Below are 27,556 nucleotides of genomic sequence, written 5' to 3' on the forward strand. Positions count from 1 at the left end.
CTTAAAAGTATTCTCAGAGAAAATAAGTGACATGCACAGATGCTCACTGGGAGGGATATTGCATGGGTGGGAGACGAGAAGGGAAGATCTGGGGACATGGTGAGGAGGGGAATGGGTAGGGAGAGGCAGAAAGGATCAGAGGACTCAGGTAAGGGAGGAGAGGGTACAATATTATAATAAGAGGTGAAAAAACAATGTGAGGGTAAATAGCTAAGCAAGTTATGGAAAAATAAGAGCATAGCAACTTCCATGCTATGTTTTCCTCTACCAGATGAGCTAAAGGATGGATTTTCTGTGCATGAACTGGGATCTTGGTGTACTTGACTCTTGGAGATTTCTGTTCCCTTTTGTGAGCTGGATTTGGAAAAACATTTCCTGCTGTGGTATATGACCCTGTCTTTTCCTATATCCTATATGTGTGCTGGACATAGAGTCACCCCTCCCTTGGAGGTTCCAAGAGCCCTATCCCTGCAGCCCCATGGACTTTCATCTGAAAAAGCCTGCCTTTGTGTGCAGGAGAACGTGCCTGACTGAAGCCTCCACCAACTTCGGCAGGCTGAGATGAGGTGAATGTTAAAAACACCCAAACGTCACAGCTAACAAATTCTTAAGCAGTCGTTACAAGGAGAGTAGGGGGCCAAGAAGGCCCTCCAGGATGGATGGAAGAGGTGGTACCTCTTGGAGGAATTGTGCCAGGCAATATGGTGTGGCACATCTTGCACCTCTGAAAACACCTCTTTATTTAAAGGCCAAATACTGTACGCCACAAAGGACAGAGTTTATCCAAGACCGGAGCTGTCTGAAGCCAAAGTTCCCAGCACACTCCTCACACTGCTACTCACATTCCACTACTTGCTATCCTACTCACACCTTCACCATTAAAAAAAAAAAAAAAAAAAAAAAAAAAAAAAACCTTATTTTTTCCCCCTACACACTTGATTGAATTGAACCATTCTAATTAGACTCTCAAAGAGTCTTACTCGCTTAGCATTTACCCCCAGATGTAGTGCATGTCCCTGTCAGGAAGGAAAAGGGAGCACTGCTTTCAACACAAAGTGAACTTCCATAGCTAGGAACAAACCCAGTTTGCAGGATCTGGGGAGCGATGTGTGTCTCCTGGCTCACCTTTCCAAGCAGGCTTTGGAGGAGGCAGCTGGTGGGGGTAAGCTGACCAGAGGCCACAGGGACACAGCTGGCACATGGAGAAGCTGCCTGAGCTGGCCAAACCCTTATCCCAACTCACAGGGTGACCAGCAGCCCAGATAAGGACCATCTCGGTGAGAAGGAGTGGGCTGATGCAGTGCCTCACTCTGGCTGTCTGATCACAGGAGAATGAAAAGTTTAGCAACCTGGGGAAAACATCGGTGAGGAAGAAGCACCTTCCCCCGTCAGTGTGCTGATGAGCCAGGAGGTAGCACAGGTAAGGGTAATTGGCACCCAGCACTCAGAAAGCTACCCCGACCTCCTCCTAATAAAACAGGCAAGGTTTTGTAATACTGGCACTGTAGAAACTCTGTGGGGGATTGAAGCACTCATTTCACTGGCAGTAGAGTATAAATAGAAGAGGGTGGAAAATGCTCAGAAATGACACAATATCTTTTATCGATGTCATCATGTGAACTGTAAATACAGATGGCAGTTACAGCCACCTGAATAATCCTAACTCTTGCAAATAATACTTTTATTCCCATCAGATAAATGGGGGTATTGAATTACAAAGTGAAGAGTTAAGGCTGGCTGATGGAACTTTCCAATTTAGGAAAAAACATGTCTCGAAAATGAGAAATTGGTAAACAAATGTAAATCCACATAAAACCTTAATTCCACTCAGTCTGAATGGTGCCTCTGCAGTCCCCTATATCTTTACTGTGACTCTGCTTTTACTCTGAACTGCTGAGGAGCCAACAACTCTGGCCCTGCAGTCTAGCACTTAACTTTCTTCACAGTCTGAGTAGCACACTTGCTAAATTGTACAACCCTCCGCCCTCACGGCAGTCCCTTCAGCCTTCTGCACTTGATGCCACCTACTGCTGTACTTTCCCTTACTGCTACTAAATCTGCAGACCATGATCATCTACCACCAAATTGCTGGCAATCCCTTGACAAAAAAAAGCTCTGTGGTCAACTATTGACACAACCTGTGCAATGCAGCAGTAAAATCAGAAAGGGTGCACCAGGTCCCTCCAGGGATACCCAACCGCTTTGTCCATGTAGAGCTTGGGCAAAGGCCTGTGGCTTTCCCAGATTGTTCCAAACTGGCTGCTCCAACGTGTCTGTCCGCTATGCGATGCCACTGCCTCCAACCCCGTGAATGCAGCTGGTGCATTTGCTACTGCCAGCTTCAGGGAGGCCAACTTACATTTGTATGTGTACGAGCCTTAACTCTTCACTAGCTGGCTTACAGAAACACAGTATTTGCAGAAACAGACAGTCTGGAAGGACACAAGCTCAGTGAGGCATTAGGGCTATGTCAGTGAAGTTTCTTATTACATGATCTAATTTGAAACCCACTGTAAAAGAGTGTAGTGAAAAGTTTTATTCACACATTAAGCTTTATGTGTTTGTGGTCTGTTTAGGATCTAATACGGGGGGAAAGAAGCAGAGAAGAGAACAGCAAGATAAGTTATAAAGAGAGCTCTGAAACGTGGTTAGATATTTCATGCACAAAAAGCCAGTTGTGCCAAACTAAGTTTTGGGTACAGTCCTCTTTTCCTCATACAGCACACACAGTGCTGATCACCTGGGGAGAAGGCTGAGATTTATATTATTTCCAAATTAAATTATGGAGAATAGTTTAAGTGCAATTTACATTCGTATTGCAGAAGAAAGGGCTGGAGGCACCAGTTTCAATTTGAAAGTTGTATAAACCCAATGAGACAATCTCTCTTTTTGTGATTTGCTCACTGTGTAGTACAGTAGGGGTTTCCATCCAAGCAAAGGGCATCAGTGTGCTACCACAGTACAGACAAGGGATTTGGTGCCTGAGTGTTCCATTGTCCCAAGCATCTTCCGTGATGGACAGCTAGAAAATGACCCAGGTACTTTCTAAGTCAGATGCACATCACCAACTACCTGAGGATTTGGAGTGGAATGAGAGCCAAATTTCTCCATCCTGAGCTTTTGTGAATAAAGATGCCTCTTTCCCTATAAAACCTTTACAAAGTATTTCTATCCCTAAGATCCTCCTTTCTTTCTTCAGATGCACTGTATGATGTTTTGTGTCATGACGAACAACATTGGTACTGTCTGTCAGGTCATGTTAAGCTAAAGAAGTGGCCTGCAGCAGAGATTCAGTGTGATTCCCAATAAATTGTCAGCAGGGTGGAAAGCAATAGTTGCCCATAATTTGAATTTCATGCCACCTTATCATAGAAATCTCATTTGACAGTTTGATGTGCCTGAGAACTTGCTCAAATAGATGCCCGTATCCTAGGAAGCCTGTCTGCCAGCCTGGGCTGTCCGCACGGCTTGCAGGGCGCTATGCCGCTCGCCACGCAGCACGGTGCTGCTCCTGCCGCACCAGCAGCACTTGGAAGGGAAGCGTCATCCGCGTACTTGAAAGCCTGGATCCTAATTACAACAGCTGTGCAGAAATGGAAAGCTGGAAACCACCAACACTGAATTTCAACTTGGCAACAGAGGAATCAAATTCAGCCCCTGCTATCCTGGCTCAGACAAGAAGCATGCACACCATCTTTCTGGGCTGCTAGTCTATATTAGGTCCTCCCGCTCGCCAGGACGGCTCCTAGCGGCAGCTCTCTACCGCTGGTGTTCCTGCAAGGCAAATGCCTCTGCGAGAGACGAGGCAGCCTCTGCGCAAGGTCTGCAGGGGCTGGTGGCCCTGCAGCCACGGGGGGAGTCCCGCAGCCAGCAGGAGGGCTCCCACGTGCAAGCAGCAGCGAAGGCACCCCGCGAAATGGCAACACGGAGACGCCGCTATCCACAGAGGAAACAAAACAGAGGCTACATAAAACAGTGTCACTCCATCACCAAAACACTGAGCTGTTGTCAGTCATCAAGAGAAGCAGTGCTTTTTACCGCTGGGGGGTCTGTAATCATGGGGTTTTTTGTGGGTGTCACAGCCTAAGGGAGTTTTTAAAAGGGATTTGAAGAAGGATAATGAGGGTTTTTTGTGAATGTTTACAGGAAGTTCATTCAAGCATGAGAGGCAACGTGGGAGAAGGCAGGAACGCGTTTACAGCATCAGTAAAGGGGAGGTATTGGAGGCTGCTGTCTTGGGCAGGCAGGATGCAGGAGCCAACATCTTAATCAGAGATAATACATGAGGGTAAGATACGTCCCTCAAAGTGAGGACAAAACCCAAGTTTGTTTAGCACTTGACAGAAAAGGGAGTGCTGTAGAGAAGTAAAAATTAGATGCACAAAGTGACTGGCTAGGAAAATGCTTTCTGCAGCAGCATTCTGGATTAATACCTGCCACTGCTCATCCAGCTCATGTGCCCAAATATTCGCATGGGGGTGTATAAAAGTGAGACTCTCACTCAGGAAAATCTCTAATGAATTCCATCCTTCTCACAGCATTTCACAGGACAGCTAAAAAAACCTCCTAGATGCCCTCTTTTGTTCTCTAGACCTTTAGAGTACTCTCTGTTGAGTCTTCTATTTCTAGGAAATTCTGTAAGTTTTCCCAGAGGAACATGTGCTACAAACTGAGGATTTGTCCCAACCAGCATTTGTAAAGTTTGTGCGCTCTGTCCCAGTCTACCTTTTCCCTGGGCTGCTCTGGCTTTGATCAATTACTTGAGATGATATTTGTGAGAGAACGCAAATCTCCAAAACACCGAGAGCCCCCACTCAAAACATTCATGGATTCTTCAAGCTCTGTATGAAAAACACCATAAATTTCATTTGCAAGGCCAAGTAAGTAATGAGGAACCACCTGACCTAAGTTGGCACATTCCCTGAAGTTTTATTTGCAGAAAGCTCTGACGGTCTCATGAACAGGTCTGAGATTGAGCTTCTGGATACACGAGCAGTACTGCCACTATTACTGTGATGATTGCTTCTACTACTAATTGTATGTAAAAATGAGATATGATTCACATCTAAAGGTGTGAGTCGGTCTGAATTAAACAGCAGTCTGTGATCCCCATTGCTGATACGAGGCAGGAATTAAATGCCAGCTTTTTTCTTATGATACTAAGCAGAGGGCAAGTGGCACCTCCACATTTTGCCAGGGAATACAGAAGGTGTTTTTCTCTCACATTGCCAAGGCATGGGTTGAATCTGTTTATAATGCCTGGTAAAAGGCAGGTAATATCTGCTTGGGATGCCAAGGAGCAGGTAAGTGGCATCTGCTCATCATGCCACCCAATTGTGAGTCAATTAACATTACCACTGATATTTAAAAATTATTTAAAAGGACAGAATCAGAAATTAATAAAAAACCCTATGGTTTTATCCCAAACTGTTTACCTCTAACTGTTCTGCAAGCATTTCTAACACATCAATCTATTGCAGGTAATTGTCAAAAACAAATTCCTTTAGGATCATCTCCTGCAAAGTTTTGTTCACACCACTGGCACTGATGCACCCAAGAAATGGAACAACTGAGTGGTATCTCTGGAAGCAAAATACTGCAGGACTCACATAGGGAAAGATACTACTCAGGAAGAAAAGTCACCATGACCTTGCCCCTATGTGCATCCCTCCCTTATTCCTAGTTCTGATATATGAAAACCCCCAAATGCTAATTGCATCTAATGCTTTCACCCCTTTGTAGTAAAATGCCGTAGTCCCTAAAGAGGGAGTTCAGTAGTTTCATAGTGACATGGCCCCTGCAATAAGTGGCATCCTTGGGCAGAATTTAATTTTCTCCCTCACCCTCCTCCAAGAGCAGAGGCCTTGAGAGAAAACTTTGGACAAAATTATACTAACAACTTGGTGAAAACAAAATCAAATATTTTATATCGTGACCACAGCTCCAGGCCAGGTGGGGTTATTTTTTTCTTTTCTAGCTGGACTGGTTCCCTTCACCAGCTTGGCTATTTTCAAAAGAATGGATCAACTTGTTCAGCCCATATTCTTGAAAATGCCAAGAGCCCAGTAAAGCTGTGGTGAACGTCTTGGCAACGCTCTCCAGGTCTGCTGCCTGAGTGCTTCAGCTCTGGCTATGCTCACCCAGAAAACTTAGGAAGGGGTTCCCGTACAGAGGAGGCATTGCAGCACACAGGTTATTTTAAATAAAAGCCAAAAAGCAGCTCCAGAAATAGCACCACAGTGTTTTAGCCCATCAGGCACTGAAGTGTCTGCATGGAGCAATAAGCCTTTTAGGGTAGGGGCAGTTAGTGCTGAGAGCTGCTGGTGCAGGAGGCAGGAGTAAGCCCAGCCATAAAGCCACTTCTCTTAAAAACCCATCTAAACCCAAAGCCAAGAACCTAGAGGAGCCCACCCCTACTTCTGAGATCCTGGAAGAACTAGACAGGATAAACATTTATTACCATGAAAATGAACCCCCCCCCAACCCCCCCCCCCCCCCCCCATGGATTCCCTTATCAATACTTCATCAATGTGATTAAAGGCTAGAAACAGTCTCCTGGCCTGGTATATTTGAGGGTTGGATGAAGTACCTTTTTCATTAAACGCTTTAGGTGTTTGCAAAACAGCAGCTATTGCAGGAGATGGATAAAGCCCTGACTTGTAGTATCATGTCAGGTCACTGTCTTTTCAGTTCTATAAATATGGGCAGAAACAAAAGACTGCTTAAATCTGATAAAACCTAAAAATAAGTTAATTTCATCTACATCTTCAGATTCTGAGACAGCTCCCTGCCTGACCAGTTCTCACACTTCTGCCTCAAGCCAATCTGTATCTGGATGTAATAAGGAAAGCCACGTTAAATTATGCAGGATCCATCCACTAACAGATAGACATTCAATATCGGGTTGAATATAGCTGATAGTATCAAGCAGAGGTAGCATTAGCACATCTTTTTTCATGAAACATGAGTATGCACAAGCTATCGTTTTCTGTGATTTACAGTGTAGCTGAATATTACCTGTACTTGACAAACATGCATTCAGATCCAGCAGCTCAAATGAATTTCAATGCCCTGAGAGGAACAATTACATTATTGTTCTTTTAATCTTTCAATATAGGTGTTTCCCTAAAGTGAACTACACTACACAATCTTGAATATGTTGTTTTCTCACAACTGTATAGCAGTAATTGTCTGTTATGGAGTGAAAGTATTTCTGAAAGATATTTTGGTGTTTTAATGTACAAATTATAATTACATGTTCCCAGCAGCAGTTTAGCTACAGAAGGGGTACTTCAGCCTGCCATCTTCTCCCTTTGCCCCCTGCTCCTAGCCCCAATTCTCTAAGCGTGCACAGACACACTCGGATGAGCAGGAAACAAATCTTATTATACTAGCAGGAGGTCTAGGGGTTCTGATTTTTAATGCTCTAAGATGCCATTTAGAGACTAAAGCAATATGTGAAAAGAATTGTAAGTTGGAGTAGGAAGAAAAACTCAGGAAGGCATTTAAAGTCCCTTTTATGAAACAGGATCTTCTGAGAAAGGACAGCATACTGGTTCCCTTTTGGGGGTTTGAGTGTTTTTTATCATAAATTATGCTCCACATGCCAGTGGAGTGGGGTTCAACTTGAACTCTTTCATGGTGCCTGTTCAGAAGCTCTGCTGAAGCCCCGCCATGGGGCTGCTGGGAGGATTGCCACAATCAGAGGACACTAGAAAGTCCTTCCTGCCCTGTTTATACTATACTCTTCCTGCTTTTTGCCTTTTTTATGGGTCAGTGTAGAGAAGATAGGAGAGGAGAATAGGGTACCAGAGCCTGTGCCCTGAGTCAAGTTCGGTGGCAGAAATCACAGGAGTAACCAGCACTCCCCCTACTCCCAGAATTACATCTCTGCTTACAAAAAGACAGCTGATAATATGCTCCACATCTCCCATACACCAGCTAAATAGAAATAAAATGCAGGTTTCATGCACACAGTAAATTATTTATAAAAAATGAATTCTTTGAGTGTTGCTGCTGTATACAGCATGAAATTCAGATAAGCCAAGATTTTTTAAGAATACACATTTATATTCTTAATAGCTATTCAGTGCAGCCATGTTGATTTCCCAGGATGTTTTGTATTGGCTGGAACAAAATTTTGTCTGCACGGATTGTGCAAAAGAGTTGTTCTTTAGGCAAACACCCCTTTTTCCCTGCAAGGAAAAATTTTAGCCTGCAAACAAGAGTTTTTGTGATGAATTATTTAGAAATGCTATCTCCTAATCTCCTGCTCAAGAATTTTAAATTTTCCAACCAAAACCCACAAACAATGCCATTTGACTTAGCTCTTCTATTACACAAAGTTAACAGGAAACAGTGCAGTTGAGCTGTTTGAAGTCAAGCACAAAAACTAAAGACTGTTAACTGAGCCTGGCAAATATTTGTAATTGAAGAATATGTTCACGGAAAACCCATCTCATTTCAGCAGTTTCATGGCTGCAAAAATCCAGGGCTGCTAATGCCATATAATTTACTCAGAGAATACAAGCACAACACACATTTCAAAAAGCCTGGTTTGACAGAAGAGATTGTCACCTGGACATTCCTTCACATACCTCTAGTAAAGGCAGCACGTCTCTTGCGTTTTCAGACTCACATCCCCCAGCATTGGTTGTTCCTTGAAAGGCATGTGGGGTCCCTTGGCCAGCTGGCGTGGAGCAGAGTCACTGTCCTGCTTTCCAGGTGGCTGCAACAGCACAAGCATGGTCCCAGTGCTGCTCCCAGCTCCAGGAGCTGCCACTTGGGCACATCTCCAGATACTGGCTGTTGTACTCATAGCTCTGTGGAGGTAGGTTATTTTAACAAGCATCTGTACTACCATATGCCCAAACCCACTTCACGACCAAGGCTCCTCCAGAAGACGGATCTTGCTGCCTCAGGGCTGAACCTCCCAGGATATATATTTTTGGTGATACACTAGCCCTTCTAAAATGCATCCCAAACTGTCAAGCAGAGCTGATCCTCACTTCCCCCTTTCCCTTAATCTGATTAAACTTTCTGCATTGTAACTCACTAGATCAGTCATTAAAAATGAAAATCCTCCATAGTGAGTCCATCATATAGCTATGTAACTTCTTGTAAGTGTGTGGTTGTTACCTCTGTAGTAATAACCACTGCCTGTCAGATCTGAGGACCCTTGTTACTGGAGAAGACAGCCCAAAGCACTATGACTGAAGGGCTCGAGCCAGTGCTAGAAGGAACAGGGATCTTGTGCCAGTGAGCACTCCAGTGTCTCACTCCCAGGCATCTCAACCTGGCCTAAACATGCAGAGAGACCTAGGAATGAGATCCCAACCAAAAGCACCTGGAGCTGGAAAAGAGAATGATATGTAGCACACATCAGATTTTACCTGGCTTCTCCAAGCACCCTACCAAAGTGTCTGCTTGAAATACAGAACACCTCAGTCCCTCAAAGAAAAGGCTTAAAGCCCTGATGCTGAAAAATAAAAAAGAGGAATCAGGTGCAGAACCTTTTTTTAGTCACAGAAACGTGACTGACAGAGTCTCAAAAATTGAATTTTGATGTTTTTTATTTCTGCTTTGGCAATAATTGCTTTTCATTAGAAATACTGGTTGGTTGTCATCCCAATGTCTGTCTCCACTGCCCTTTTAAAATATCAGATAATGATGTGCTTTTTTAGAATCTGTCTCTATTCACAAGTTCAATCCACATATTCATTGATTACTATAACAATTACATGTTTTGTGTGAGCCCATCCATACTTGGCAGGGGCTCTCTCAGAAGGCAGTTCACTAACTAATTGGCTAATTTCTTTGTCACTAACAGAAACATCCATTCCTTCCACCAGTTATGATGAAAGCTTAGCAAAAGCCCGTTCTTGGGAAAAAAACATGCTTACCTCGTGAATAGAGGATATCTGAGATGGAGGTTTTCATATCTTCAGAGCTGGTGGTCAATTTCCTAAAGCACCGTAATCCCTCATCTGTCTCATTCCTTCAGAAAAGGGATGGCTACAGAAATTCCTGGCCTTTCTTAATCCCCTTAGCAAGCGGTCTCGCCACCCTGCTCAAAATAGTTCTGTCAAGGTTTTCTCCCCCGCCCTTCTTTTGAAGTTGTGAAAATGATCTCTCTGGGGAGATGCAAGAGGTAGTGTTAACTAATGTTTCAGATTGATCAACCATGTTAAAATTGACCTATTCATCTGGTTCATTCCAGGACACTGGAGCACTCCTTAGACACATGAATATAATTTCTGTAGATTTCAGAATAATTCAGCCTTTTGCCTTTGCTTCTGTAAGGCATATTTAATATATCCCCTGTGTAAGGCCTTCAAAGCTTCCCAAAGGTGACCTTGGAGTCTGTGTGAGGCTTGCTCAGCTGCAGAAATTGTCCTGAGGCCATACCACCTCGCACTGTGATTTTGTCAGATTTCACAGTCCCAAACCTGTGCTAGGCTGGTATCCGTGCGGGCAGAATCACTGCGACGCAGTGCAGTCGCAGTCAGCAGAGAAGACCAAGTGGTGCTCTTCCTCCAGGGCTACAACCAGGCCCTGTCTTTGAGGCCCTGCACTATAAGGAGTGGTCTTGTCTCTGCAGCCTTCACTAGTCCCCTGGGAATGGAGAAAGAGATAATCTCCCAAAGCACAGTCTACTCACTGCATACTCACGGAAAATTGTTTGGACTGACAAGAACGTCAACCAGCGTTGCAGCGGGACACCAGCTGTGGTTGTTGCATCCCATCTGGGAGCAGGACTACACCTCGCATCCACAAAGGGACAGAGATGAGGCACATCACTGTGCTTCCAGCGCATGCCGGATGGACGGCCTCACCCCAAACACGAAGGCCAGCACAAGAAGCCCCCTCAAGAAGCAATCATGAGGAGGAAATGTTCCCAGGGAATAGAAACGTGAGTTTAAATCACATACATGTGACTACACCAGTTCAAAACACTGAAGAAGCTTTCCTTAAGTTACAGTACTTAGGTTTTATTATAAGCAAATTCTCCTTTTTGTTAAGGCACATAAATGGGAAATTGGTCTAAAATGAAAAAAATACATGATTGTGCACATGAGGCTATATACAGAGGTAACTATTGTCAAGAAAAACTCCCGTAAGCAGCAGAATCTAGAAAAAAATATATCTCTAATATAAACCCCATTTCCCTCACTTTTATTCCATAATACCGCATTCAAATTCTTCTTTAAGCTACTTGTGAAATTGTGTGAAACTTGCAAAAGTGGATCTTATGCATTCAAAGTGTTATTATACCAAGTCTTGACCAGCAAGTCTGATGGTGAGATTTCTTCCAGAGGAGCATCAACCACAGGAGAATCCTGTCTCTGGATTTCCTGCCCAACACAGTCCTGTAATAGTCATTCTGGCCTGCAGCTTTCTTTATGAGTTTGGCAGTGCTGAGGCTGTTTATTTGGGAAAGGTTTTTGAAGTTACTGTGAGGGACCTATCCATGGGAGGTGCTCACTGAGCACTGAATACAGGATGGAAAGCAGACACTTAGCGAGAGGCACTCTTGTCTTTCCAACATACTGCTTCAAGAGAGACAGTCTATCAGAGAGATGTGGCAAACCATGCGTGAAACTATTTGTGTGGCCTCTAAGGTCACATACAGGTGTCATGATCCATGACTTTCTCAATACAGGCATTCCCATGGAGCCAGTATATTAATTCTAATCCCTCTTAAATAGTCTCAAATTTTCCCAGCCTTACATGGAGCTAGGCTCTGATGCAGAGATGAAAAATGAGAGGCTACCTGATCCTGCAGTGTCAATGCACCAGAATAACAAGGATCAGCACAGACAGTTAATTCCCTGTTCTCCTTCACAAGGGACAGTGTTTCATACAGTTGTGATATGAACTCCACCTAACAGCCCTGCATATTTCAACTAGGGCTGCATGTGGACGCACACCATTTATGCCTGCATCCCCCTGTCTCAATGAACCCTGAGAACCTCAGACAAAGGAATCTTCCTTTGCTCAAAACGTTGTTCTACAGACACAACAGGATTGCTGGCATGGACCATTGTCATAGCCCAGTCACTCAGATGTATTCAAAATAATTCCAAAATCATGTCCTACTTGGAGAATTTTATTCAAAGCCACAAATCACATCCTACTATCTAAGCAGCTGAGACATCCAATTACTAATCAACAGCTCTTTTAATACCCAGAGGGTGCAACCTTGCTTCTTCTAAGTATCTGTGAGTCTTTAGGAAAATCACAACCAGTTGTATAGACTGAGATAGAAGCCAAGTCTGGAGTGCAGCAGACTGTGATCTGGCTCTATACTATGACAAGCAATGCTGTCCTATGGAGAAAAGAGTTGGGTTACCTTTGGATCATGCCAGAAATTCTGATTCATGGCAGAAAAATAGTCTGCCAGGACAATACAAGTTCAAGGCAGCTCAGCACCCAGATTCCAGACCCAACAGCGAGTGAGATGCTGAACTGACCAGGCCTGCTGACTCCAGCTCAGGCAGCTGGGCTTGAGAAAGGCTGGAGATTACCCAAAGCAAAGAGGGGCCCTGGAGCATCCAACGCATCCCCGTCAGTAGCGCTAGAGGATGGCACTGCCCTCTGGTGAGTCTTCCTGCCCCTGAAAACCTGGATTCCCTCTCCACCTTCACCAAACAGGATTTCTGTGGGGCTTGCAATTTTGGCACCACTAAGTGCCTAACAAGACACAGGAGTCTTACTTGCAGAAGCACGGAGTTTGTGCAGCTGCAAATGAGGTCAGTGAGGGCTGTGCTTTGAGCATATAAAGTGCTAGATAGTCCTGGGTGCTCTGAAAATTGAATCCCCAATGTCTCCATCTGGGTATGCAGTCAGGGGATATTTTGACCTCTATCTCTGTGTCATAGTTCCTGATCACTAAAATGAAGTTAATACATCTCCCAGAGCATGGTATAAAAATAAGTGCATTTGTGGAGCGTTTAGATCCTATAGCAATGAACATCAAAGAAGAGCCCATGAGGAAATTAATAATTCTGTCTTCTGAATAAGATTTGAATAGTGTGTGTAAATAATTCATGTGTCTGCACACAATGAGGAAAATAGAACTACTGAACATCTGCTCATTCCTTGGGTACCAGCTCTTCTGTGCACTGAGGATGTTGAGATCCTGCTGGAAAAATAGTATGCTAGCAAGTACTATCATATTGCACACAAAGCTGATTCATTAGATTTGGACAGGTAACCTAATTCTCTAACTTTTCCTTTTGCAGAAGAGGGACTTATAAATAGTAAGACAGGCATGTGAAAGGAAGAAATTATGTCAGGCACATACTTCTATCACACACAAAACTGTTTGTGCCCATTCAGACTACAAACGTGGCTTTGCAGCAGTGCAGAAGTATAGAATAAGTAAGTTTGTTTTCAGTTCCAACTTTCTGGTACAAATGAGTATTTCTTAATCTTCAAACTAGCAGACAGGAGGAAAAAAGATGGGCTTGATTCTAAAAAGACATGTGCCAGGTCCTCTATTATTGCTAATGGAGAAGTTAGCCATATTTCCAAAACTTTTTGGTGAAATAATTCTAGACACAGAGCAAATAGTCCAACATCTGTTAAGATTTTTCTTTGCCTTTCTAATTATGTACATCATCTACTTGTACCTGCAAAAAGATGTCTGGTGTTTTGAAGTGCCAACATCTTGTATTTACTGATAAAATAATACAAATTTATTGATATGCATCCTTGCTTTAAATAAATCTATTAGCAAAAAATGATGTATTTGTTCAAATACTTTACTATCAAGTTCTTAACATATGCTGCAAGAATGAAATCCAAACTACATATTAGCACAGGGGACAGGCCCAAAGGAACAGGTGCTCATGGCCTGTTCTGATTCATTAAAATCTGAGGAAGTTTGGGGCTTGATTTCACCTGGAGCAAACATGCACATTCATAAAGGAAGGATGGCTTTACGGAAAACAGACTCAGAGGCCTGTGCTCTATTTTTAGTCCTGCCACAGAGTCTCATTGCGATCCTGAATTAAGTCACTTAATCTGTGGAATGGTGATATTAATCTTGCACTTTATAAACTCACCTGGCTTCTACACAAATTGCTCTAAGTGCTTGTACAAGATAGGGCTTAATGTGCATCTGGCTATCAGTGATCACACTCAAATCCAGAGGAAAAAGACAGCGACAAATTCAAATTCTAACCAGCATCAGAAAAAATATCCTGCAGGGGGAAACACATACTGCAAATGCCCAAGAGACACACTCCACTTTCTTTCCTCGGGACAGAGAAAGAGAGGCCCCTCTGCCTCCAAACTTTGTGGTGTCCCATTTTATACTCATATTTCAATAAAACTTCAGCTGAGAAAAGGTAAGCACGGCTTCTCCCGACAGGGGTGAAGCAAACCTCTCTTCCTCCCACAGGAGGGCTTCTTGGGAAATTTTCCATCTTCCTCACCAAGTATGTGCTTTACTACACAGTTCCTGGTGGCCCAGGTCAGATACAACATTTGGAGTCTGATCTCCCAGCTGCTATATTTTTACAGAGCAATGCAATAGCATGACCCCAGAAGCACGATCTGAGAACAAGCACACTCCGCTTATGCATGACAGCCCAAGAGGTCCAGCCTTAGATTAGCTTCACTGCTTTGCAAGTTAGTAGTGTTTTGGTACTGATTTCAGTGAAAGGACCACTTAATGCAGAAATTCTCACACAACATACAAAGCTACAGTACCTCCCCATTTTGTGTTTTTTTCCTGTAGTTTTTAAATATCACTTGGTTATTTCACTACATTTATTCACTATTCCTCTTGCATGCAAGGTCTTTGCCATATAAACCTCTAATTCTCTTGTCACTCAGGCCACCACAAGTCAAAGTATCTCCACAGCAGTCAGTGTTGAAAATGACCCTACTCTTTGGCCTTGAGCATCAGAAGCAGGAGAGCTGTACTAGCCACGCTTGGCCTGTATTTTGCTGTATAGACATAGCACAAAATTATTCCCCGCAAGACACTCCAAATTGTCCCATCCCTCCTGTACTCTCCTACTTTCCAGCTCTGAATTACTCAAATAGAAATTTATTAGGAATGTAAAATTTTATAAACCCAGAAAAGGCAGCAGTTAATAAAATACCAAGATCAGTTGCATAAAGACTTAAGGCTCCTAGATTGCCTTGGCGATAGCCTTAGCTTAAGCCCTCTCCTCACATCCACATACCCTAAAATGTAGAATTGTTAGCTGCTTCCTCCCTCCCCTCCTTTGGCAAACTCCATCCATGGGCATTATCCAGTTTTGGCAGAGTTTAGTGTTGAACTGCCACCCCACACGCTTGCTAGGCTCCATGGACTGCCCGGTTGTCTTGCCTAACTGACCTGCACAGGCCTCATGCCATGTACATTTGGTACAGGTATTGTTTCTTTTGTTACCTGCAGAAATCAACGCACTTGTATTTTACTCACGATGCCTCTGGGTGCGATGGGAATGAAATGCACAGGAAAGCACACACCCTGTTTGGGTGATTCCCATTGCTTCTGTGTTTCTGCCACAGGAGGTACTGGCAAGAAGCCTCTTCCTTACAGAGCCTTTCTTCAACCAGAGTCCTCACACAGCTCTGTTCGCAAATGGGCACCAATCCCGAGCTGCCTACCAAAGAGAAATAGGAAAGGAAATATCTCAGTGCCCACTGCAATTTGCAGACTCATAGTCATAGGACACGCCATCCGTTGTGCCGTCAGACACATTTGTCTGTTGAAGTCAATGAGGCTCATCCAATTTTCACTATAAGAGGAGATGGCTCTTAAACTGTATTTATTTGTTGTTCATTTGTAAACAGTTTGAATTTAAATATTTTGCAAGATAGGCAGCAGATATAAACTCTATTATTCTGCGTGCAGTAAAGTATTTTAAACTTATAATAATGGCTGTTGTGCTAAAGAGAAGTAGATTATTAAATGAAGGCAAATATAAATCTGTCAGAATAAACTGTAGAAACTATGGACATTGGATGGTAAAATAGCCCTGTAGTGACTGTTGTTTTACTGTAACAGCTACCATTAAGCCCCAGTTTTATCACCACTACTATTGATTTATTTTGCTGAACTTTCAGAATACAGCCCAGTTAAAATTTTAACTCAAACTATTTTTCTGCTAGTGCTAAACAAAGAATAGTAGGACTTTCCATTTAGATCAGAGGCAACTTCGTCAATCATGCTGGACTCCAAAGAACCCACTAAAAGAACATTTGAGCTTTCAATTGAAGATGAAGTACTAGGCAGGAATTAGCCCCTTCAGTCAATATAGAAAATGAGAGAGGGATGTGTGCATGCTGGAACAGGGTTTGCATATATTCAAGGTTTGCATATATGACTTTGACAGTAGGCACAGCCTGGGCTGTGACTTGAAAGGAGCTCTGTGCAAATTAACTGGCTGAGGAGCCAAGTCTGAATAGCTCCTGGCGAGGCTGACTACCTTTTGCCAAGCCAGCTCTCAGCACAAGCCAAGGGTAAACCAGCCCACTTGGTCCCCACGGTCAGTCTTGAGGTAGCTGGAGGTTGGTCTTGACAAGCATCCAGCACTCAGTCCTTCTGCTGTTGTAATCCTCTCCGCTCGGAGGACGTAAGCACTCCTCGGCTCAGACTGCAGTTCCAGGTGTCTCCCATACTGCTGCTTTAGGGCTCCTTGCCCTTCCCATTGGCATTCCTACCCACTCAGCAGTGCAAAGCTGGCAATTTTGCACAAGAAAGGACTACTTTTTAGGATGCAAGGTCAAGACAGAGTGTGAATCTGTCAGATCAAGCCTGAGATTCAGACAGACCACCACCACATGTCTGGTTTCTGGCTGAAATGACCTGAAAACACCAACCAGAATGGTTCACATCCAAGATACCTGGACTTGTTCAAAAGTTAACCCTGGTGCCATGAGAAATACTTAAGCATCTTTTCAGCACAGCCAGCACCACCTTATAACAGACTTGACACCTTGGAGGTTTTAAAAATTTAACTAGTCAGAATTGAAATGGATGTTGAGTTTCTGAGGTCAACAGATGCTTAACTTCAGCAAAAACTCAGAAAAAGCTTCAAGAAAAAGGTTAATTTGGACTCTGGATTCCTAAGGCCTACCATGCCTAGGCCTTGCATGGCTGTAGACCAAACAATTAGAAGAAAGTAGAGAAAACAGAAAATGACCCAAATTTATTGTAACCCTAATCTTTATATGGGGGGGAAGGGGGAGCTGAGAAAGTCTTGCTCTATTCCTCCATAAGCATCTTACAAGAATTGGTCTCTTTTAAACCATCCTAATTTTTCTATCAATAATGCCAAGGCCAACAGTGTACCTACACAAACAGAAAAATTAATGAGAAGAAATCTAGCAGCAGGATCATCATATGATAGATATCTGTGGCTGTTCTAAAAGGCAAAAAAGGTGGATATGTAGGACAGAATACTGCTTTGCTTTTGCTACTCTTTCCATTGCAGTGCCCTTTATATATGCAGGCTGAGTGGAATGCATCATAAAAGGTGACATTTTATAACAGCAGTTTGTAAATTTTACAGAAGCTTACTGCCTGTAAATCACATAGCTTATTCCCTCACTGACTTTATTGCTGCAAACCCAACCATGGATAAACTCCATGTCAGTTTACTTGAAATTTATCTTTTTTATTCAGACTGAACTGAGGTCTTTTAATATTCCTTTTCTTCTAATAATAAAGCCATTCTGATAATCTTATTTCCTTTACAGACATTTTGAAGGACTCTACTGTATCTTGAAAAAGCAATTCCTGTTTTTGGTAGTTCCTATCTTACTCCTATTTTAGCATGTATTTCTGCTGTCAAAAGATGTGCTCTTTCCCTCTATTTCAATTATGTGTATTTATTTTTATTCCAAAGCCTCCCAAGGCACCTAACCCTTTTTAGATCTAAACTATTTCCCTTTGACTTGCCTTGCTGTGCTTTGACTTGCTTCACAGCCAGACATCACAGACTGGTTTTTACAGGATCTATGTGCAGGATCTATCTTTATTTGGCAACATCCACGTTTATTTCATTGCGAAGCTACACAATTTATTCTCCCATCTGTGCAGAGGATATTTTCATGGTTAGTCTTCACAGGCATTAATAGAAACTGATGACACAAATTCTTTGTGTATCAGTGAGAGGTTTGTGAATCAGGTGGTTAGTGAATTAACTTACTTTTCTAAAGATCTTCATGCAGTAGAGTGCCCCAAACAATGAGTTTTCAACTGTTTGTTTTCAGCAGTTCTTACGCTCTGCTTACGGCCCTGTTCATATTTGGTTTTCAACCCTAATTGAAAACAAGCCTAGATTCTGTGCAAATCATTGTTTCAAGCATACAGAAGACTGAACTGTTTGCAAACTGATGTGAAAAGCTATCTTTGACCTAACTATTTCTTTCTCGGGATGGTTTTTGATGCAATTGTTGAAAAGTTTAGTCTTATTTACCTTAGCAAGCCAAACCGGATCTGCAGTCAGGTTAGACTTAGTGGAAAGCACTCACATTTGGAGCTCAGAAAGGTGTTAGGTGGTGCGAAGGCATTGATTGCAGTGGAACACTGCCAACCAGCAACAGGATACAACACAGCCCTTCTTCAAACACGGCTCTTGGCTCTGTGCCTCTTCTGACTTCACATCCTTTTTTTTTTTTTTTTTTTTTTTACAAGGATGGTAGGAAGTTTCATTGACGCCAGTGCATATATTCCTGATTTACATCAAGTGCTTGGCATCAGAAGCTGGCCTGTGTCAGAAGCCCATCAAGACTCTGTAGAACAGCTCATAACCAAGACCTCCTTTGGGGCCCATAGAATATTTTACTCCTTAGCTAAATTCCATCTGCAAGTGGTGATAAAGATGATATTTTACTGCACAGATGAAACAATCTCCTCTTTTGGCCCTTCTAGCCAATCATACCAGAGTAAAAAATTTAATTCTGTAAGACCTGATTGGATTTTTAATTTATTTCACATAAATTGGAGGATAACTTGACTGATAAACTTTGAGTCACAATTTCTCCAAGAGAACAAGCAGCTTCAGCATTCTGGGCTTTATAGCTGCACAGATCAATAGAAATGGACTTCCAAGACAGGCCCAAACACAAATAATTATTTGGTTAGATGCTTGGGAAATGTGCTACACCTTCGGCATATAATGGGATAAAGGTTCCTTAATGTGATCCTTAAGGATCCTTTTTAAAGGATCCTTTGGTCCTACAGATGGAGGGAGATGCTTTCTGGGACAGTCTAAAGTCCTAGGAGTTGGGTTTTTCTAAGCTAACAGGTTGGGACATGCAGATGGTTGGCTCAGTTAGTGTGGGAGTGACCTCTGGCTCTGTCATTGCATCCACTAACCAACAATCTCAGTATCTCGAGAAGGTGTGTGTAGCAAACATGACTGGCTCCACCTATATAGTCCTTGTCAACAGAGACATCTGTCAGGTAATCTGCAAACTAGAAAGGTTGTCAATTTGTGTGTGGCAAGCTACTAAGTATGCTCAAGCATGCAGGATAAGCTGCAGCAGGAAGCCTCCAGCCACGCACAGGGCTTCACTTTCAGGTTCCTCGTCCTTTGGAAAAAGGAATCCAGGCTGGGGGCAGTCTCCGGACACACCACAGAGGACTTTGTAAACTTACCCATTGGTGCTCCTGATGCTGTCTTAGACTGCAGTGGAGATCACAAAGGTGTTCAGCTAATACTTAGTTCTGATGCTGAAACAGAAGATTGATTTCCCAAAAGATTTCCTCAAAGGATTCCCAAGCAAAATCCATTTATTTCATCTTTGGCCTTCAGATATGTATCAACTTTTAAAGGTATTTAACTGCTGCATTTTACATGCTCTGCTCAGAGCTTAAATATTGCACAGAAAAATGGATTCCATAAAAAGGAACACAAATCATTACAATTCCAAAACATAAGTTGCTTTGTTACTTTGCACTGCTGTTCCTCCTCTTGCTGCTGCTTCTGCTAATTGTTGGCATGCTTTATTGGAGCACTTTTTTGGCTGTTTTACTTTTGAAGTATGTATGCAGAAAAGAGGTTGGAAAATGCAGGTAGAGGGTGAGTGCATTTTTCAACCAGCCATGTTGCAATGACGAAATATGCTTGCTTTCTAAAATCACATTTTTGCAGCCTCCTAGCTCCATACACAAAAAATCAGGGGTTTGATCATCTGGAAAGTAGTTCCTAAAGATATTCCAAAGGATAGGATAATGAACTTTTGAGATTAGCCACTGCATGTACCCAGGACATCTTCTTTATATGAAATTTAATTAGCAGTTTGTAATGACATTGTGTTCTATATTGCTAATTACATATTACAATATTGTAGTTACCTAATTATGCATTGTAAATATGTGATTACATGAATTTGCACCAAAATTCATAATTATACTTAATTACACTAATTGCATCAATCTAAATCAATCAACCATAAAATACAAGGAAAAGTCATGCAAACAAAACCTACAGAAAATAACATTTTGAGAGTGAGACCACATTTCCAGAGTGCCCAGGGGCACAGCAGTGCCTTATACCTGGAAAATAATTCATGAATAGAGCTGTGTGGGAAACAATTTCTCTGACCTGGAAGTGCTTTTACTCTCTCCAAATCTGCTTCCGCTTCTGCTCTGCAGTATGGCAAACTCAACATCATACCTTACAAAGTTGTCAGAAGGTTGGGGTTTTTTCCTTTCTGCATAAAAATACAGGAAGCCTCTCACCCACCTTAGCACATCAGCTAATCGTACAATGGCAAGGCAATAGGGACAGCGAGGAATCCGGTGTTCTGCTAATGGAGAAGCAGTGTAGGACATGCAGAGATGGAGGGAAACCAAGGGAAACCCAGAACAGCCTTGCAGGTCAAACATCCCCCTGAGATACTGGGAGATCAAAATTTTGGCCTGACCTACAGCAGAGCAGACCTTTGAAACAGAGCTGATTATTGACTGGTAAGTTAGACTAGCTAATCAGCAAAGATGATCATGTCTTCCTCCAGATGTCAACCCTGTAAAAACTGGTACATTCGCTCCCAGAGAAAGACTCAGTTTCAGTGAAGTGCCAGTTTCCAACAATAACAGAATCTATATCAGAGAATCAAGTGTATTCGGTGCTGGTTTCACATTGCTTAAAACCTAGTCCTAAGACTCTCACTATAGCAATAGGGTAAGATTTGCCTCTATCCCAGTGAGTGAAATAGTCTGAGAAGTTGATTTACCTCCAGAGCCTTAGTCATAGAGTCATGGCTTTTATCCAGCACTCTGGCTTCTTGGGGTCTGCCTTGCAGCCCTAGTCCTTAAGCATTCTCTCCTGCAATATGAATACCAGCACTTTCCAACTCTACTAAAGTAGATATTGCCATGCATGAATATAATTTACCTTCTTTACTAATTAGCAGCCTATTTTTCTGTTGGATGCTTATCATGACTCCAGGGAAGGTTTCAATCATGGAAATATATAGTGCTTTTGATGCACTTTTGGTAATTAACTCTCTTCTTACATATTTATATATGTTCCCTTCCTTTGGGGAGCAATTCTGGGGAAACTGATGGAAGTTCTGCTGATCAGAGAGAAAGGCAGGCAATTATGGAGTATCCCCTTCTTTCCTTTCTTTTTATCACTGTGGTATCTGTAATTAAAACTGTTGTACTGTAAATACAGCTTTGCACATCTCGAATGAAAAGGCACTGTTAGCAATAAAGCATACAGTGTGTACAGACATGAGGTAAACGAACAGAGATACACTGTATTTCCCTGTGGATGCACTCTTGTAAGTCCCATTAATACTCATATTTTAATGAGAGTGTGTGTGTGAGCAGGCTATTCCAAGACACTTAGAAGTGACATGATTCAACTGGGGTGTAGTAGATGCACTTTAACATGTTGCATTCCTTTTTCAGTGCTCTGTTTCCCAGGAAAATAATATCCTCAGCAGTTTTTCTTATTTGCCTAATGGATTTTAAAAAGAGAATAACCCTTTCTTTGCAAACATTAGGAGGTAAGCATGTGTCCTTTGTCATGACAGTCCTTTTCAAAATGCCCTCTTCTTCTGAGCCAGGATAGTGTTTCCTCATAGATGCATTGTGAGCCTGGGAGCATCCTACATGACAAGCAGGAGACTGGGAGGTGTTGGAAAATAGTATTACAGTCCAAAGCAAAGAAAATCACACAGTCTTGTACCCTATGTAATCTGACCTTTCAAGTCCAAGTATCATTTGTCAGACTCTTAAAACTCACACAAACAAATAAATTATACAATGTTATCCTTATTTTTAGTGTTACAATTTTATTTTCATACTTAATAAAAATTTAAGGGAATGGCATGATGATTGCTGTTCAACCAGAAGATCCTACTGTGAAAAAAACTGACAAATACTGAACTAATACAAAGTCACTACAATATATTTTCTTTACATTCAAAATCAGCAATCCTTGTTCATCCACTGCTTTTCTAAAACATATTTCTCACAGGAAATATTTTCCACAATCCAAAAATTACGTTAACAATTTTAGTCCAGCACTTCAAAGCCAGGCAGTCCTACAATTAAATTTACCCGTGCAATCTCAATTCTTGCCCTACACGCATATGTAATGTAATCTTAAACTCACAGTGATACATTAAATTTTCTGCAGGATTAATCTCCCTGGAGCCCTTCTACAGGGCATCACTGCATGCATCTTAGATCCAGATCTGTGAAAAGACTTCTCTCCCCTAAAGTGTCAAACCCCGAGATTTTCAAAATCCCCTCTCTGATTCCACCTCACTCTGGAGGTGTCTCAGGTTCACAGAGCTTAACTATTCCACGTCTGTCAGTAAATATCCTTAAGGACTCGAGGCACCCTCAGAGGGATGTATGTCCTGTATAACGCTGAGCAGCATTGCATCTTGTTCATCCACACATGCCACCAGGATGAACAAACTCATCATTCTCCTGCCTGCTTTCCCTGAAGACTGTGAGAGCACATTTATTTGGTCAACCTCTTCACAAAAGAGGCAGAGAGGAGAATGTTACCTCCCAGTTTATTCAGTGGCTGGTCTCACCCAAGGTATGCAAAATCCAGATTCAGCTCCCCTGTCTGCCCAAAGGTATTTGAACCTCTCTCCCCTCTCACACAAATATTCAAAGCAGACGACCAAAGGCTACTAGCTGCAGCTAGTTTTGCTTAGTCTGTTTAATTGCAGCAGTTCTCCTTTACGTAACCTAATCCTATATATATCGAGCCAAACAAAAAGAAACACCAAGTGTCAGCCTGTCATGCAGTTACAGCTCCAAAGAGGTGCTGCAATGCTGAACACTGCGATGCACAAGCTCCTCTGTGGCTCTAAAGCTCAGCTTTCCCATGGGCTGAAATTTCACAAGACATCAGTGGGGTGAAATGATGTTGTTCCACTTTACACAGAAGGAAAATGAGTCCTGGAGATGAATTATCTGAAGTGCCAATCAAATCCAGGTGCCTGGTTTGCTCTTCTTAGTGTTACCCTCTTAACTTTAGCCTGGGTTAATTATTCTAGGTCTCTCAAACCAGCCTAAGCTAGAATTATCCCATAGTCACTGGAGAAAAAGGAGGAAAGTATTTCTAAAGGTGATTTATGCCACTTACCCTGGGACAGGATGCGCCCTTTGCTCTTTGTCTGTTACCACACAGGACACACCAGAATGGACTGTCATGGACTGTCAAATATCACTGGCTATTTTTTCACATAAATGAAAATATGATCTTGGCCTTCCCTTTACCTGATACTTTGTATAATGTTACTTAAAGACCTCAGTTCTGTCCCCAGGCCAAACTATTTTATGAGGTCAGGAGTGAGGCTGATGACTATACTTCTGAAGAAATGGTTTCTGCTCTATTCTGCTTTCACAGCATCACACTTAAACCTGGATAAATAAGAATTTGTTTTCATTTTAAAGTCTGTTTCTAAAAGAAACATATTAATATACCAGGTCAAGCAAAACCTCTCATTTTGATTTTAAGGTAGCATAAACACTTTTAGCACATAATTAAAGGTCATTTCTAAAAAGATTACTATTTTATATTGAGAAATGGAAACACTTTCACTGTTTTCTCAGGCTGCTTTAAAAAAAATATTGAACAAAACTTAAAACAAATTTTCCAAAAAGAATCCATACCGAAACATCACCATTCTTTAACCATGCTGCTAATTCCAGTGAACCTTTGGACAGGCGTACGCCTCCTGTCACTGTCAGGTCCATAAGCGATGACTGCAAATGTCTTTGCTCATTCACTATGCTCTGACATGTGCTTTACTACTCCTGACAGAACTAACAACAGAAAACTAAGCTCTCAGAAAAACCTCAGAAACCATTTCTGCATACAATGCTGTACCAGGCTGATAATATTGCCATGAGATATATGAAGTTATGTACACAGAGAAAACAACTCCAGAGATACACATAAAACAACAGGATATTAGCTAATTCTGCTTACTGCTCTTCTGCGGTATTCTCTGAAAACATCAACTCAGTTGCCAGCAAAAGTCAAAAAGGAACATATAATATTGGGAATGATCAGGAAAGAAAATGAGAAGAAAAAAAACCCAGCATCATGCCACCTTATATTGTTTCACAGCATGCTTGTATCTTGCATATAGTGCAATCCAGCTTATTATTTATCTTCTTCCTCATAGCTTTTTCCTAAGTATCTGCTATAGTCACGGGAGAGGAAGGACACTGGACTAAATGGACCTTTGGCTGGATTCAGCTGAGCCACTGGTATGCTTGCCAGTGCTCACATGCAATTCAGAGAGCGCTCTTCCTGAAACCCCAAGTTAGAGATACCCTTCCAGACATCCTCTACTGCCCCCATGTTGCTATCCCAGTGTTTAGGGATGCCTCCAAGATCCTAGAGCTGGGGGAAGAATGTAAGTGGCTCTACAGCAGAAAGTAATTACCACCTCAGCCGGTTTATCAAGGTAGACAAACGGTAATAGCAGGAGACACCTGAAAGAAAAATCTGAAAGCTACCTTCACCTCCCCTACCACCCAGAAGGGGAAGTGCCAAGAGAGAGGTCACGGGGACGGGGTGCACTCAGCACACTGAGGGTCACATTAATGAAGATGCTATGTCTCCACTAACGTCAGGGGCGTACAAAAACCATGTTGAGTTATGGTGTGGTTAAAGCTGGTCTGGGAGATCAATGGCCCTTCGACTCTATGAGGAAGGTAGCCCGCTTTCAAAGTCTGAAACCCCCTGGCTTGCTGTCCTGCGTTCATGGAGCCAGTCCTTCCAATCTAAGAGAGCTTTTATTGCTGAAGCAAAGCTCAGTCTCATTTTCTTTGTCACAACAAAGGCAGACAGTTTAATTTGCATCAAGGTGTAATGAGCAATCTGCCTTTCAGGAAAGCCAGGAGAGGAGGCTTCCCAGCGAGGCCTGAGAATCCTGGCACAGAGGATGAAAGCGGTAGGAACCAGAAAGCTCACTCAGAACTTCTTTTGATTAAACCTAGACATCCATGCGTGCTAGTCTCAATAACAAGCAGCACAATATGATTAGCCTACCACTTAATAAGGGTGTACATGGTTCACTCTTCTGGCTCAGCCACAAAAGAGGAAGCAGCAATTTACATGTTAGAATAATTTCCTTACAATTACAGCTTTGCAATTAAATTCCTTCTTTGGTTTGACAGCTAAGTTAGAAAACTGGGGAAGGAGGTGAAACAATTATTTTGGGGAAGGGGAAGCTCTTACTAGAATGGATTCGGGTTAAGCCAGTGCTTCCTTTATTATTTTTCAATTACATCAAGCCACACTTCTAAATGATATACTTCAAAAATATTCAAGATTGTCTAACTTTTTTAAACAAATGTCTTCACCCCTTTCTCTTTGCCCAACCTATTTTCAAATTCACCACATACTCAAGAAAAGTTAAAACTGTCCTTTTTGATGAATAAATTATTTTTCCAAATATTTTCTTTCAGTTCCCTCTAAAACCCTGCACTCTCATTATTTCAGCATAACTGAGTTGGGAAGGGCATGTCTATGCTCTTATTCTTCACATAATAGAAAAAAAATCGAAAGCTACTGTATTCTTTTTAACCTACAGAAATATTGTGCCTCTGCACAGTGGCTTTGATCCAAAGCTCAGCGAAACAATGGGAATCCTTCTATTGATTTCAACGGATGCTGGATTGGGCCCTCATGCTTTAGCAAAGAATAAGCAAAAGCTGTTATTTTGGCAGTGTGAGATAATTGTTTCTTTCTTCTGTCACAGTGACCCAGAACACTAAGCCAACAAAGCCAAATGCACATCTTGTTCAACACAGCCTGTAAGATACATTTCAAAGAGGCCTTTGCCAGGACTTTCTCCAATCAAAGTGACACAGGTGAGACAAATGCTATTACTATATCGAGCAATACCAAACTCCACATTATTAATACACATTGACTTCTGAAAAAATTGGGGGCTTGCAAGCCAGTATCAGTTTGAATATACAACACAATGCAGAAATCTTGGAGCTGAAGTCAGCTGCACAATAGAAGCAGAAATGCTTTCAGGGCTGCTGGAAAGTGAGCAGCGTGAGAGAGCACAGTGAGTTTACCACGGCTCAGGGCTGGTAGGACAATACTGCAGAAGCCAACTGCTAGCCATGATCGGGAATGCAATAAAAATTCGCATTGGAGCAGACAGCAGGTGCTAACAAAGCTACTGGCACTCACGAGCAAGGCATGGATTCCATTTCAGAACTAAAACTTGTTTTACTTACTCATGCAACAAGTCCATTTAAAGAGATTTTCTGTCTGAGTAAGGCAGGGAGATTTAGGCTCTTATTTGTAGCAAAGTGAGTGTACCCTTCATGGGAAGGGTAAGGGAAATTAAATCATATCAGTGAAAAAGTTACTTTCTGAAGAAAAATGACAGGAATTAAATCCTCACTTCAGAAAAAAACCAAATGGTCTTTGCAACAAACTCCTCATTATGTATACGAAGCCCTTGTGCGAGGGAATGTACTGCTGCTTCTGCTTATGTCAGGGCCTCGAAGTCTTTGATCTCTGCCATTAAAAACTTGGAGAAACCAGATAATGTCAATCTGGAGTAAAACGTCAGTGAATCATACCCTTCCTTAAGTCTCCCATAAGACTGGAGCATAATATTATTTGCCATTAGAAATGCTAGAAACCAGCATAAATGTTAAGAAAAAATAACTTAAAACAAAAAGGAAAATGGGATGGAGAAAAGTAGATACGTAAGCTCTGAGCTGGCTTCAGTTATTGTTTCACATCTCCCCAGGAAATTAACAGGAATTGCTACTGCATGTCAGAAGAAAGACAGGGAAACTGAGCATCCAGTATCTGTTCTTTAGTACTAGGATCACACAAAAATGAAAACATGTTTAGACTTTTAGGTTTAGCTTTTTATGCATTTTTTTTATTTAAAAATTCTCCACAGATAAGTTTCTCAATGTCCGTCATGGCACAACCGGTTAGGTAAGGGACAATAAAGAAAGCAACCCTCTAAAAAATCTGTACATTGGTAAATTAGAAGCCCTTCCTTACAAACATTTACATGACAGTACAGATAAGAATTTTCACGTTTATACACA

Source organism: Dromaius novaehollandiae, chromosome 3 (genome assembly GCF_036370855.1).
Source record: "Dromaius novaehollandiae isolate bDroNov1 chromosome 3, bDroNov1.hap1, whole genome shotgun sequence".
Taxonomy (NCBI): domain Eukaryota; kingdom Metazoa; phylum Chordata; class Aves; order Casuariiformes; family Dromaiidae; genus Dromaius; species Dromaius novaehollandiae.